Source organism: Lemur catta, chromosome 5 (genome assembly GCF_020740605.2).
Source record: "Lemur catta isolate mLemCat1 chromosome 5, mLemCat1.pri, whole genome shotgun sequence".
NCBI classification, from domain to species: Eukaryota; Metazoa; Chordata; class Mammalia; order Primates; family Lemuridae; genus Lemur; species Lemur catta.
In genome coordinates this window covers 20,278,453-20,295,161 of record NC_059132.1, presented here as the reverse complement: position 1 = coordinate 20,295,161, position 16,709 = coordinate 20,278,453, and positions in this window count along the sequence as shown.

Genomic DNA, 16,709 nt, shown 5'->3' with positions numbered 1-16,709 from the left:
ATGAGTATATAATGTTCACATGTGTATATAAATACAATTTCATTCTACTGATGGTGTGAAATCAACAATATTTGTTTGCTTTAATTTTAATTAATTAATGGCTTATACTCTTTCTAACATAATGTCTGTGTTTTTCTAAAAAAAACTCTCAATCCCATGAGATCAAATACAGTAGTACCGGTGGTCTTAATCAAATCAACATGACAGTACATATTTGTTGAATGAATGAATAAGTGAAAAAGTAAATAAGAAAAATCACCATAATAGACATTCTAAATAGGGGACGCAGAGTGTAATTCTTTGTCTCTTCTAAAAATTGACAGCCATTTTGTTTAATGTTTTAACTGTCATATTTATTTAATAATTGTTAAATAACTTGTTAAATAATTCAAGACAATGACAACATTGTAACAAGGCAAAAATTCTGTGTCAAGTGAGTGGCACAGATCATTTTTAAAATAAAAATTGAACCACCAGGGGCTAGGCTGTTTGAGAAAAGATTTTCAGAGAACATGGAATTTGAACTTGATGATTCAGAAAATATCATTTAAATGTCTACTGTGTGCCACGCTCTATACTAAATATTTGATATGCATTATTTCATTTAGTCTTCACATGTCCAGGAAGTGAGTATTGTAATTATCTTATTTGACCTATAGGGAAACTGAGGCTTAGAGAGGGTAACTGCTACTGAACCAGGACATTCAAAATCAGATGCTCAGACAGCAGGAGCCTTAGTTCTTATCTCCTACCTTCATATACTTCTGGAGTCCCCCCCCCAAAAAAAAAAAAAGGTAAAATATACTGGTGAAGGGAGGACAATATAATTAAAAGTGTGGCAATGGCAATTCACACGTCAACGTCAGATGATTTAAGAAACTGAGTTGGCCAACCTGATCATCCTAAGGCCACCTAATATTGAAATAATGAAACAGTGAGATAATGATTACTATGTCATTTTTGAATTCTTTCAACATCTCACCCACCATGCTAAGCACTTTCTGTGCAAAGTCCCGTTGATGCCCCAGCTCTGTGATCTGTTAACAACCTGCATTACAGCAGGTAGTGAGGATGCGTAGGGCCAGGTTCCGGCACTTGCCTTTCCGTCTAAATGGAGAGACACTTAAGGCTTTCAAGTGATGGAATGATACACTAATACTAGTCAATATTTTCATGTCAATATTTTATTACATATATCTTTAGTGACTATTGTTAGTGAAATTTTATAAAAATGATACTCTTTAGCAAGATTAATCTGCTAAGATTTGAAATTATGGATTTTCCATGTCCGAGAATGAGTGTGGAGATGTGTGTGTATTGGCGAGAGAGACCATGTTCTCTGAGAATCAAAGGGCAGAAACGAATTTGGAGCCCAGAGCCATAATGCAAGTGTTGAGATGATAATGGCCTTAAAAACGTGGGCAATATTGGGAATGGAGAATGGAGTAGATTGTGTATGTGGAAAGAAGGATTAGGAAAAGTGAAAAACTGAATAGATCTTAGGAAACAGAAACAAAAGCAGAATCTTTTGGCAGTCTGTAGCCAGGAGAAGGAAAGAGTTCAAGTACTTTAATCAGAAACTGGATGCTGTGCCCATACGTGTCTTTCTGCTTATCAACTTCCCATATTGCTTACTATGGCTTGTATTGAGGGCTCTATGGCAGTCCTCTAGTTCCTTGTAGAAGTGTCGCTAGCCCAGGTCCTCCTGCAGGACGTGTCTAAACCTTGGCTGTCAGGAAAGTTTCTGTTTGTTTGTTTGCTTGTTTGCAACAATTCCCTAAATGCAATTAGTGAATGAGGGTGAATGTAGCTCTGTTTTCTCTATGGCTTCTCGGGATGCATTGTAGCACCCAGAGCAGCTGGCAGGGGGGAATGAAGCTGCATATATTCTAATACCGTTAACTTATTCTAATGAGCTGCATTCTCTAAAATCAGACTTGCTGATGTTGGCAGGAAATAAATTTAACTCCCCTGCACAAATAGATGCAAAGCTGAATTCTCTGCTACATTTTATTTTGCACAAGGTAATCAAGATTCATAAAACTCCGATTTAGGATCAGGGCACCAGGGAGTCAATGTCCTTGAGGGCAACACAATCTTGTAATGAGAATTGTATTTCAATGGTGTTAATCTCATGGGATCTGATAACTGGAAACAGTGGAGTTGAATCTTATTCTCTTATTTGGCTTCATTGATCTTTCTGCCATATATTTCATTCAACATCAAGGTAATGAAATATATGAAATCTGCATTATTTGCTTCTGCCTCCTTAATCAAAAGAACAGGAGATGAAGTTGATAGCACATTGTTTTTTAGGGTTATCAACATCTTCAAAATTATGCTAAATTCTTAAATCTCCCCTTAATGGCCAAAAATCAAATTAACACCTCTCTTTTCTCCAGTTTCCCCAGAAGTTATTAACTTGAAGGCAAAAGTTGATGAGACCATCCACCATCTATTCTTTTCACTTTTCCCACCCCACTTCCAGCCTCCAATGCATTATCATCAATAGCTCCTCAAATAACAACCCATTAAGTAGTGATTTAGCAGCAAAATGAGAGCTAGTAGAAAGAGGGCTAGGACGTATGATCACAGATAATTTTTAAAACTTGCTCATTTTAAACACATGACATACTTTCAACAGTTCTAATGTAACTCATAAAAAGCCCCAAGTGCATGTCTAGAAAAAAAGGGGGGGGGCACTCAGAACTTCCAGGGCCAGCATTCTGAATTAAAACTAAAGATTGATGACACACAATATTATATGTCTGATACTTGGAATCAACTGAAGACGAGTTTGCATCACTAAAAATAATTAATGACGCACTTAAATTTTTTCTGTTCCATGTGGAAAAGAAAAGCTTCTACTCAAGGTGTCAACTCACCCTCTTAGACCTCAGGGGTTTGTAACCCAGACTACTTGGAGGAATCTGCTTGCTTGTAACTTTGAGATTGCCAGTGTTTGTGTTTGTGATCAGGAAAACTCAAGATGATAGAGAAAATGACCTTCTTAGGAGGTCGAAGGGATAGCAATAGTTTGACGGGCATGTGGGAAATATGGAATTATATTATGGAAGGCAGGATGTATTGATTAAATATTTTGTTATGGGAAATGTATTGTTTCCTAAGTTGTGGTATATAAAGAGTTGACGGTGATTGTCAATGTGTGTAGTAGGGTTTTATCATCTACTCTTAGATATAAGACAGAAGAAGACACTCGAGGAGTGACGTGTTGCCATTACACTTAGAACAACATGCAGAATCCATTCCATGGATGTGAGTGATTCTCTTTGTGAGACACTCTCACCTGATACCTGGGAACCACGCCCAGGGATTCTGATTGCATTGGTTTCAGGTGCAGCCAGGCACTTGTTGTTTCAGTGGCTCCCCAGGTGATCTAAATATACAACAAGGATTAAGAAACACTTTCACAATCGAACCCTTGATTCTTTCTAATCTCATATCCACTGCTGTCACCTTGCCCCTTCCCTCTACAATATTTCACTCCTCACTACTCTACCCACTATTAGAATAAGCCAAGCTCACTTATACTTAAGGACTTTGTATGTATTAGTTTTGCTTATAATATGCTTACACTGACCACTCCATCCTTTCAACCTTCTCATCTTTTGTAGAGAGCTGCATGGCCGGCTCATTCAAATGTCACTGTCTCAGACAGGTCATTTCTGACCTATATTTAATCTTAGAAGACTCACCAACCCCATTACTCTTCATTACTTCAAAATCTATTTTATTTGTTTTATGGCATTAATAACTATTGGAAATCTTCACTTAGTCATGCTTTTCTTCCTTTATTGGCTGACAGCCCTCACTACAAACTAGATAGCATTGTCCTTCGCCTACTGAGTACGTATGTGCCCTTTATGCCTAAAACTATGCCTGGCACATAGGAATGTCTGATACATATTTATTGAGTGAGTTAGTGAAATGTCAACTGAAAAAGACAATGCATAGGAAGGTCTTTCTTGACCATGAATTATTGGTCACTAAATCCCAATGCCTGCTTTATATTACAGAATGCATTTAATCTACTTTGTATTTAACAGTATTTTTGTTCCCTAGGCCTTTCTTTTAACTTTCTTAAAGCAATAAGTGAAACAGACTTTGGATCAAAGACTGTGGCACATGTGTCGATGACCAAAACAATTTTCTATCACAAAATTCAATCAAGGTTTCTTTAATCAGGACATAAATCTTTCAGACACACATCACAGACTATACCACATCAGACCATAACTGCTATTTTTTTTTTTTTTTGCTTTTTCCTCCATCCATTTTGCAATTACAACCTATCAGTGGAAGAGGAACAGCACTGAAGTAGCAGAGAGAAAGCAATACTTTGAAAAAGCAGTTTTAAACATGATGAACTTTGTACTTTTAGTTTGTCTCAGTCTGCAATTTCAACTCTCATGGGACTCAGTGAAATGGAATCAGGCAATGCCGATCCATAATCCGAAATTCTGTTGTAAAGGGTATCGTATAAAATAAACATTAAGAGCTAGAGACTGTCTTTACTCCTTCTTCTGCCAGCAACACCCTCATTTCTCCCAAGCCCATGGAATTTTAAGAATAATGGTAAGAATGTTTTACCTGTAAACAACATTGCATGCCTTCCCTATTTTTGTCCAACCCAGGGAGAACATTTGATGCAAAGAGGCTGAGTTTATTCTGATCAATCTTTTCGGCAATTTCATATACTTGTCATAAAGAGTGGCCATTTGGGTGTTGGCTGTATTTGGCAATAGATATATTCAAAACAATGAAACACTGAAAAAAGAAAAGCCTTATCAGACAGTATTTTTTTTTAGAACAAATGAGTAAAATTCTATATTCAGGAAGATTTTAATAGAAATATTCAGTTAGTTCATTTAAATTAAAGAGTTAAAGATAGACAAGTCCATTTTGGATTATATTTTGAAACTTGAAGAGTTTAGGATGTGCAGTGGTAAAAATCATGAAAGTAGAAGTGGAAGATAGAAGGAAGAACTGCCATATTCTCATAAGCTACAAGATAATAGGCTCAAAAGATATGTCTCTCTCTCTCTCCTTTTTTTTTTTAGAGATGGGGGTCTCACTATGTGTTACCCAGGCTGGCCTCAAATTCCTATGCTCAAGTGATCTTCCCACCTCAGCCTCTCAAAGTGTGTTGGGATTACAGACATGAGCCACCATACCCAGACAAGATCTCTTAATGGTGCCCAAGAGCAATGCATAGTTTTCCACAATCTAGTTAAACTATGGAATTTATTAACCAAAAATGTAATATGTCCAGGCTAGAAAGCATGCATTAAGTTCTAGATTGGATGACATAAGAACATTTCTAAAAGCATTATTCTATCAAATAAATGACATATTTTAGTCATATTTTAGAAATGACATATTTTAGTTCTGTGTATACATATATTTTATTTTTATAAACTGGAATTCTATGTATTCTGTTATATAGATGGCTTTGTACATATTTTTTAACTTAAAATTTAAATTTTCAATGATGCTGACTGTTGATGTTTGCCTGTGCTATTTAATTGTCACAAAAAACCTATCAAGTTGCCCAGGGTCACATAGCTAGCACATAAATGTGACTGGATTCAAACCCTGGCCCCTATTCAAGAGCCTGTATTCTATTCCCTCTGCTAAAATTCATCTATATCAACTCTTAGTTAGTATGGGATATGTATTTAACATAAGAAGTTTATATAATTAAAAGAAAAGTTAAAAATTAAGAGAAAAGTTATATCATATTCTTGTCAGGTAGACAATATCTCTCATCTCATGTTATCTCCAATCTCTATAAAAGGAACTGCATCAGACATAGTTCATTTGCTTTCTTTCAGGAAAATATCAATTCTGATCATATTTTAATTTTGACACTTCCAATGACCAACAATTTTTGGATAATTTCCTCTTAAAGAAAAGGATAGATGGAGATGCTGAAATATTTATGGGATTTGGAAGGCAAACACTTTCAAATGTATTGCAGAAATTGAAGTCAATAAATTCTCAAGAGAATAGTTGTTTAAAAAAGGGAGAGAGAATGACAAATTCAGTAAATTCCAAGAAATAAAGGTGGATCAAATACAAAATGTGTCCCTCAGCCAAGAGTAGAACATTTCTGACTTCTAAATATGAGACTCAATGACTGCAGGGAACCAAGAATATTCTAAGGATAAATAATTAACTGCTAGTGAAAATAAGTGATTTTTATGGTAAATACTTTATATGCAAAAAAGAACAGTGGAAGCTTTGCCACAGTTGGTGAGTGGAAGTTGATTACTGATACAACCCAAGGAGGCAGCATTAAGTTTTTGTTACTGTTGTTGTAAAGAATGCACATGAAGCAAGAAGGAAAATTGGAACATCGAAACATTACATTCTGCATAGTGGTAGAAAGTCATATATTTCACTAGATTGTTACTCCCACAAGATTATATCCACATATAAACTTAGTGGAGTTGTCTTTGAAATGATCAATAAATCTTACAATGATGCATTTGCCAATTATTCCCAATCAATGCAAGACAGAATATATGTTAGAGCAGAGCAAGCAGTCAAAATTTCCTTCTCTTCCGAATACTACGATCATCTCTTATTTTTCAAAACAATTCTTAAAGCTTTACCAGCTTCCAATAAGTATCTTTCATTTTGCCATTCATTCATAAAAATAACATATGTTAACATCATGGCATTTTAAAAATTAAGATTCATCTAAGGAATCCTTTGGACTCTAAATTTTAGATTAACATTCTCATAAGGAAATTGAAGCCCGTTCAGGCTGTGACTCACTGAAGCTTATGAAGTCAGTTCCTTACTATGGCCTCAGTCAATAATCAGTTTCTTGTATTATATCAGCAGCAGCTAATCCATCTCTCTCTCTCTTGTTCTCTCCCCTCCCACCCAATGAAGTGAAGTGAATATAATTTTTCAGATGCTTTTATTAAACCTTTGTATGTCTGCAAATTTATAGCAGTCCTAGTCTATTGGACATCTCTTGAACTATCCTAGGGCTGTCCGGAAAGTATCCAGCCATTGTTAACATAGTTTTTCATGTTCCATGGCTGAATACTTTCTGGATAGCCCTTGAATTCACATTAAAATAATATAGACATAAAATATAATTAAGATAATAATTATTTACAATGGAGATACAGTTTACCTCTGCATTTAAAACTGCCTATGGTTTAGTTTTCTTTAAAGTGTGTCCTTGTGCTGATCTCTATTGAAATGGGGAAAAATAAATAAATAGTGTCTTTGTTTTACATCATGTAAACTTAATGTTAAAGATGAAAAAAGGAGAGAAGGAATGTTACAATGTTATAGAAAGTAAATTGAGTCAAAATAATTAGATTTAAATAGATCTTCTTATAGTAATTTAGACAGTATTGGCTTAAACCTGAGGCAGACAAAGCCAGAATCTGGATACATCTTACCAAATGGGTCTCACCTTGGTGGTCAGTTAAGGTTTTGCACATGGAATTTGGAGAGATTTGGTGGTTTAGGAATGTAAGTTGACAAGCAGTAAGTCCTGGGCCATCCATATATATTTGTCTCTTTCTGTTTAGGATAATAATAATTGTAATCTCCTGGCAGTATTTGACATGAATCTTTTGACCTATCTTGAATTCTATGTCAATGTGAACATCACTTGATCACTTTTTCTCTTTTGCTTTGCTTCAGCAACTAACACATTCTAAACTCAATTTATAAGAAAATCCATTTTTATACATAAATTCCTTTGACTTTAATTATATGGTATTGCAGAAATTTTTCACATTCCTGTTTTCTGTTTACTTTCTGAATGTCTATTCTACTATTCTGTAAGACAAACATTAAGAAAGGCTTTATTCTACTTACATGTCCTGCTTATGTTTTGGAAAGAGTTAGACACTTAGTTATTTGTGTCTATTTGTTGTGCACCAAGACGTAGAAAATGAATAGTATTTTGCTCTTTGGCAAAATTGTATAAATTGCTGGTTTGGCAATGTTGTAAAAATTTAAAACATAAAGCATTTTCAATTGCTTAATTCTTTCTCTTCCTTTCCAATATTCAATACATAAACAAAACAAAACAAAAAACTAAATAAACAGAAAATGCTTTGTTGAGATAATAGCAGGGTTACTTCATTTCTATTGTTACCTTCGGATTCAGCTGTCATTGTTTCTTGTATGGAAGCAAACTGGATTTCCTGGCTTTCAATACCTAGTTTTTGCAGATTTTTTTTTGTTTGTTTATTTTGCCTCATTTTGAACTCAGCTGGGGAAAACACTCATTTTCCAAGATGTTTTTCTTATTTGAACCCATAATAAAAATGAGTCAAATGCATATGAATAGTGATGCTGTTTACAGAAATAAAGTTAATCAAGAGAATTGTTGTGGGGGGTTTTTTGCCTACTAAGTGTTAATAATAACCACATGTATTCCTTCTTATGAGTGCAGCATCACTTATGCATTATATAGACTCAGTGACCTGAACAGTGAGGGATTTGGTGTCAATAACCACCACAGAAAACAGTATGGAGGTTTCTAAAGAAATTAGAAATAGTGCTACCACGTGACCCAGCAATCTTTCTTCTGGGCACATACTCAGATGAAGATGTCTCATAAAGACATGTGCATTTCCATGTTCATTACAGCATTATTCACAATAGCCAAGATATGGAAACAACCTACGTGTCTGTCAACAGATGAACGGGTAAAGAAAGCGTGGTACATATATGCAATGGAATATTATTCACCCAAAAGAGAACAAGATCTTGCCATTTGCTACAACCTTGATGAGCCTGGAGGCCGTTGTGTAAAGTGAAATAGGTCAGACAGAAAGAAAAACATTGCATTATCTCATTTATGTGTGGAATCTGGGGAAGAAATCCTAATATACAGAGGTAAAGAACAAAACAGTGGTTTCCAGGGCTGGGAGTGTTTGGGTGGGGAGGGAATGGAAAGATACAGGTCAGAGGATACTAAGTAGCAGGTATGCTGGATGAACAAGTCTAGAGAGCTAATTTACAACATGAGGACTACAGTAATAAAATCGCATTTGGGATTCATGTTAAATCAATAGGTTTTAGCTGTTCTTGCCACACACACAAAAATGAGTAACTATATGAGATGATGAATGTGTTCATTGGCTTCACTGTAAGTAACCATTTTACTATCTGTATGTATCCCAAGTCAGGTTGTATACCTTAAATATACACAATAAAGTTTATTAAAAAGATAACTACCACGAAGCAGTTTGCCCAAAATATCATGATACCAGGACAAAAGTCAATGTTTTCAAGTAAAAAAATAAAGCGTTCTTATTCTGTCCTGTAAAGTATGAAACTCCAACTGCAACTTGTTTCTTGTCACTGCTAACCAACCCTTTTATTTATCTCCTGCTGTCTCCTCAGTATGTGCCCAGCCTAAGTTGTTTCAGACCTTTTCTCTTCTCTTCTAGGTTCCAACGTCACCTTGCCCTTCCCAACAGGTGACCCCACTCCCCATATCACTGGAAAGGCTGAGTTCATGAGCTTCAGCTTTCATCTTTGTCCCAACTTGGTGTAGCTCACTGTTTGCACCTACGCTTTCATCTTTCTTTCAGGTTTCAGAACAAGCCTCATCCTTTCTTTTTATATCTGAAGTTAAACCCTCCTCTCTGACCTTAGATTCCATCATATCCCACCTCCAGAGACAATTTGCCACCATTCTTACCCCTCTGGTTTTGAGCTCAAGTTCTCCTTCTAATTGCATCTCCTCTCAGCTTCCCTTAGGCTCACATTTTCCCTAATGTTGTTCTCGTCCTCATTGTCTTATCCTTGTGGCACGTGTACACTGTGTGACATTTTCTTCTGAAACTAGTCTGACAGTGAGTTCCTCTTTTATTAACAATTTGACTTCCTTGCTTCCACAAAATTCTTCTGAGAACTACATATGCACACTCTCTTTGCTTTTTATAAAATATTCTCTAGATACCCAATTTATTTTCTGACCTCCAAATCAGCCTCATCCAAATCTAAATATCTAATCCTCAGTCACTGCAGCTCCGGTTCATGTCATCACAATTCTTCAGACATTTCAATTTTCCATCATTTCCAAATCAACACACAAACGAGGGTTCTATCATGTGAAACACCTATTTGAGTAATTACAGTAGTGAATAAGCAATTTGTTTTTCATATGGTATTAATTTTATAATTTTAATATGCTATAGACAAATTAGCCATGGTTTCTCCCAGGATTTGAACTTCTAGGTTTTCTGTAATTATTAATAATTACCTACAAAAAATGACAGAATTTTCTGTTTGGTATTCTTATATTTATTTTGAAAGCAAGAAGATGTTCTTGGACATAATGAGGTTTCAGATTCCACTAGCCCTATAATTCAATGATTCTGTATTTCTCAGCACTATATACTTAGGTTTGAATTTGTAATGATTAGATTCATGTGAAGAAAAAGAGCAGATTATTCCATAATTCTTAACTTAGAATTATATATCTTTTCATAAGACATAAGAAAATATAGGAGAGGCATTCTGGTAAGCTAATAAACATATAGTCATGTTATTTTTTGAGAAACCACACTAATCTGAAAAATAAATAGTTTGAGGATAAAACATTAGGCTTACAAGTGTATTCATGAAATAAAAAAAAAAACTTCCATTGATGACTTCTAATAGACATACAATTATTAGTTCTATTTTTCTATAACTTCATTTTACTTGTTTAATACTAATTACATCTTTTTAGTAAGGTGATGCATGAGTCATAATTTGATCCCAAAGTTCATTGCCTTTCAATTCTTCTTGACATTGGGACCTCCCTCAGATGCTTCTCATTCATAATTTCATTTAAAATGTTTTAAAAGGGATGCACTAGATTCCAGAGTTCTTGAAGCTCCATCTCAAAGGATCTAGATAAGGAAATTTTCATCATGCAGGGAAGAGAGTCCTAATGCTGTCATTTGTCTACTCACATCTTTTGTGCCTGCCCTGCTGGTGGAGGTCCCCAAAAGATCAGCATGCATTTTAAAACATGCTATTCCAAATAGGTTCACATATATTTTTACAAACTATTAACATTTTCACTGCTATGCTCACAAAATGCATAAATTAATATGTTAGCATACAGATGCAGAATTCTTTTTTTATAAAAAGATTCTTTTATGAAGGAAAATTTAAATGCTGAAGTATAAGTTAACTTTTATCAATTATTGCTTAGTCTAATCCTGTCTTCTCAGCAGGTTGGAATGTGGAATACTTTTTTAAACTTTAATCATTATTTCAGATCATTATGTCTAGAGTAACGTTGAAATGGAATTTAGGATATACAAAGTGTTTTCATCTCAGTGGGCAAACTGTCCTCATCATCCACTTTAATCATTTTTCTCTCTTTTGTCCCCCCCAGAACTGAGTTTTCATTCTGTGCAATTTTATTGTGTTTCATAATCTGTATCTCATAATTGAGGACTACAAAATTGTAGTCTTACACTGAGGACAGTTATTTCATAGCTTAGTCAATTTTATCAATAGAACTAGTATCCAATTTAGGATAGAATTTATCTAATATTTTGATGCCTTCTAAGAATGAGTACATTACTGAGTTCACATAATACACTTAAACACGTATAAGGCATCAGCAGTAGCAGGTAACTGTACAAATTATGAGCAAGTACACATTTATACTCCATGGATGTCAAATGCTATGCAAATTTCAATGATATGTGTCACAGTGTTTGGCCAAAAAAGTGCAGAAATTTGGATAGTATAAAATAAGACCTTTATTTGGCAGCAAATGAGAATTTTGTTTTCATGTTGACTTTATGAAGCCAAAAGAAAAATAAATATTTGGGGTCTGTGAAGAAGAAGAAACATAAGTCTCCTTCTTGCTTTGAATGGACACAAATCTTTTTTTGTCTCTGCATGAGTTCAAGGCACTGGCATTGTCCCATAGTCTGTCCCTGTACCTGTCCAGACTCACCGGTGTGCTGAACCACCCAACCGTTCATTCAGGTCAGTGCAGGACGGGAGGTGGGAACACATCTGCTGGAAGGAAGCAAAACAGAAATGGACCAGATGGCAGGAGTAATGAAGGTGAAGAGCAGAAAGGAAAATTCCCCAAAGATCTACCAGTGGCATTACTACATCTGCTGCAAGGAAAGACTGAAAAGGGAGTCAGCATGGGTTTGGGACATCTGAACGGGCTGACCCAGTCAGGGGCTGCTCTGAAGGATCACACTGAGAGTTGGTTAGGAAGCAGGGAATGAATGAAATAGGAAGAAAAGTATAGACATTTTGCCTGATTTCTTTTGTAAGAACATTCTTCGTCTTTGGAAACCACAACTATTTACCAACAATTAATATGCTTCTGGTACTAATCATCCTAAATTCTGTAAAAGAGTCATTTTCTGTAATACACCTGAATAATCTAATACTATCACCATCACTACCACCATCAAAAACCCCTTGCCCCCACTAAAGCCTCTTTATGAAAGAGAAAGAAAAATGGCATATTTGCTTTGCTGCCACCCTCATAAATGAAATGAAAACATTCAGAGATTCTAAAGATATTAAAAGATTATTGGTTTTGCATCATTTACTTACTATAGAATTGTCTAAAAATAAGCCCTTTCTTAGTTATTTTACATATCAAAGTTAGGCCACTGAAGAAAAGGTGTCATATATCTGTTTTGCAATACTAAACTATTTAGAGCATGTATTAGTGAAACTTCAGTTCATGCAAAAATAAGACCTTCTGATTTCTTTTGTCTACCACAAGGAAATGGCTAATACTATTGATGACCAATGTTATGTTTTTCAAAAGACAATAAAATAATTTAACATATATTTTTGTATGTGTATATATGTTGGAATGAAGACAATTCCTAGGAAAAAGAGAAGAGAAACAAGAGATAGGCCAAAGCAATAATCTCACTGCTCGTTCATCCCTAAAATTTGAATTGTGAAAACTTAGAATGATGCAAAACAATGTTTTCTATTTTTCTGTATTTTTATTTGATGGGAATAAAAATGAAATGCTACTTTACCTTGGAAAAATATGCTTATGAGTGGAATTTGAACCAGCATGCATTATTCCAGAAACCATCAGAACTGAAAATGAACAAATTGACAAGTGGAATGAAAGTTACAGGTCACTACCTGCTGCCGGTTCTATATAGACAAATGGGGTTTTAGCAGGAATAGTGATTATACCGATGATATATAAACACACATAAGTTGGCCAAAGGTCTCTTGAAACCATTTCAAATTGGTTTCTGATACAATTTATTTAAAGGAATTTCTTATCTCAAAAAAATCAATAATAAAATATCATTCTGCTGTGATAACCTGTAAAGCTATGCTCTATAGCAGAAAATAAATTTTATAAGAGTTTAGTATAGTTTGTCTTAGGGCTTCCTTAGAGTGAGTATTAAAATTTTACATAACACTAATTTGAAGCCAAGTAGAACTTGAAAATATTTTTTTCAATGCCAAAATTTTCCTAATTCCATGTTGAATAAGGAAGTGATTAATAGAATTCAAGAGAGCCTTCCAGTATTCCTGATATCTGATATTAATGTGCAGTAGTATGTTTTCATGTTCTTAGAGAGTTCTCCCTAAATGCAGGGCTATCTTTTCCTGCCAAAATATAAATTCTCCTAGGAAGAGTACAACTGAATGATCCAGCTGGAACCGGATTTAATGGTACTTGTTACAAATACAAGTTTCTTGTAATAAGAGGAACTGCTATTTAATAAGTACTCATACCAGCCACTAGTTTAAAGGCTCTACATGTAAGATATTATTTAATTACACAAAGACCCTATGATGATACAATAATAGTCCATGTTCTGTAGTACAATAAACAGATCCAGAGGGGTTAAATAACTTTCTTGGGTTCACACAGCTAAAAAGTTGCAGAAATGGATTTAAAGTGAGGCAGTCTGGCTCAGAAGCCTGGGTTTAATTAAAATGCGACCCTGGTTTTCAGTCTGGACAGCCTTGATAGTTGGGAAATACCATCTCAGCGGTCTATGTCTTTTGCTCTGAATGTAGGTTGTATTTTCCCATGTTAATCTAAGAAGTAACGTCAAAAATTCAAGTATATATTCATTCAGTCAATATTTATTATAATCACAGCCATATAATCAATGACATATGCAATAAAAAGGAAAAGTTTCTAAACCAGTTACAGAGATACATAAAGACTTAGATGCTTAAATTCTACTTCTTGAAATGGAATATAAAATGTAATGGAGAAAATAAGACTTAATTTAAGAGCCAGTAGCAGAAATATGTAAATAGGAGAAAATTGTCTTCATTTAGCTAAAGCACTTCAGAAAAATATATAGCCCATAGGCTTGGCCAGGATAGACTATGTCTGAGGCAAAGAGACAACAATAACTAGAGTGTTCTATGTAATAAACTAAGAGGAGTTTTGAATGTCCCAAGTAAGCCCTTCAGAAAGGGATTAGGAAGCCACAAAAAGAAGGAAAGAGATGAGGAGGAGAAGACCTAGATTCTACCTGGAATATGGCTGCTGAGAAATCCCAGAAGGTGGAAGTGGCTGAAGAATATTAAAAATAAGAAATCCATCTTTCAGTTTTAAGTTATTTGCATAGTAGTTCCCTGACCCTGCCTTGTTAATCTAAACAAATGGTTCTTAAAGTATGACCCTGTGACCAGCGGCCTCAGCATTATATGAGACCTTCTTAGAAATGCAGATTCCCAGGAGCCTCCCCAGACCTACTGAATCGAGAACTCCAGGGCCTGTGTAATCGGCTTTAACAGGCCCTGCAGAAGGTTATAATGTGTGCTAAAGTTTGAGAACCTCTGAGCAAAACCTTAGCAAAAGTCTGCTGTTTCCTCAATCTTATGTAAGTGCTGCTTTCGGAAGTGAAAAATTTGAATCAGTGTCCAGCAGAGATGCCATGAACAAGAAGTGAGATATAAAATAAAGATAAAAAATTCACCCTGAATCAGGAAAAAGAGTAATGAGGTCTAATTCATTTAATACTTGCTAAGAAACTCTGAATGTCCTGTGAGAGGCACTGAGTTTCCAGATTCTATGGGATAGGAATTTGCAATAAGTTTATAAATCTTGAATGATGTGATGACTTATGATACCAGATAGTATGAAAACTTTGGAGTAATTCATATCTGTTAGCCATCCAAGAAATTTCCCATTTGGAGAACTATATAGAGTTATTCATAAATTTTTTAAAATGATCAGTTTCCTTATAGTTACATTTTAAAAACACCTGGCCACTGGAAGACAATTTTGACCAAGAGTTTTTGAACTTAGGTATCACTTTGAGAGTAGAAGTATTAATAATTCACATTTGGGTAGTTGGCTTCTTGTGGCTAGTTTAAATTTAATACAACTTAACAGGTGTATCAGTCTTTGTTAATCTATTAACAATGACATGTTTTGAAGCAGCCCCAAAGAGTTCTTCCAACTTGAGGAGTGTATGAATCTCCATCATAGGATAGAGAATCCACTGGGAGGTTTGCCTGTGGAAATTTTTTCCAGAATGGGGATATGGAGGTGTTGAAAAGCTAGAGCTGTTTTTCAATGGGCTGCTGGGATGAAAAGCATCATATTGGTTAGTGCTATTTGATAGAGCTTGTTGAAAGAGATAGGAAAGAGGGAGCAGGAACACAGTCAAACCAGCGGTAGCATATGTGGAAGGTAAAATGTGCTATATTGCAGAGATAAACATTTAACATGTGGTCAGAATTCACATAATCTTCTTTTTGTAACAGTCCGTTGATTTTCATCTGAAGAATCAAACGATGAAAAATATAACTCAAACTAACCTTTGCTCCCTCTCAATCTATAATACTCCGAAAGAGCTCTACTCCACCCACTTCACCTTGACACGTGCCCCCCCCCCACTGTCCCCAACACCCACACTCAGTCACTCCTGGGGTAGGTTCTTGACTCTGGTCTAGACCATCACACCATCCTATTTTCCAGTGACAGTGTTAAGTTCAGGGATTCAGGGATATAAATGCAATCTGATTATCCGCTTGAACTTCTGAGAGTCAGGACTAGCGTTTTATTTGAACTATTGATAGGAGTAAAGCTTTTTTTTTTTTTTCCGTGATGAATTGGAGCTGTGAGTGTAATGCTTGGAGCTCTTGGTGGACATTTTGGCATTTTAAGGGGACAGTTTATCTGAGAAAAGAGTTAAAAGACAGGAGAACAAAACATGCAGATTGATAAAAGAGATCCTCATTGATATTAAGTGCTTGGGTACAGCTATACCTAAAGGTAGGACTCTCCCAGAACATTTTAGGTTTTAAGTAAAAAAACAATTTCCTTATTGCTTAAGCCAGTTCGAGTTGCATCTCCCAATATTTGCGAATAAAAGAACCCTAACTGATATAATGGTTATTCCCTAGAGTGAGAAAAGAGCAGCAAAATCGTTGGCAGGTAGATTTGGAAACCATCTAATATTGGGCTTTAAAAAATGTGGCTATGTGAATGGAAAGCTATAGGGTTTTGAGCACAGATGTCTGTATGTGCCCATTAGGGATTCTGGAATAAACTGCTCATATTGGCATGCCCATAGGTGAGCACAACGAAAAATATCAATGTCCCAGCTCTTTTGTATGCATAATTTAAATCAATAAATTCTCCTAACTGTCAACAAGAATTATCGATCCTAAGTGAGATCAGAAGTTGATACTTTATTCCCCAAATTTAA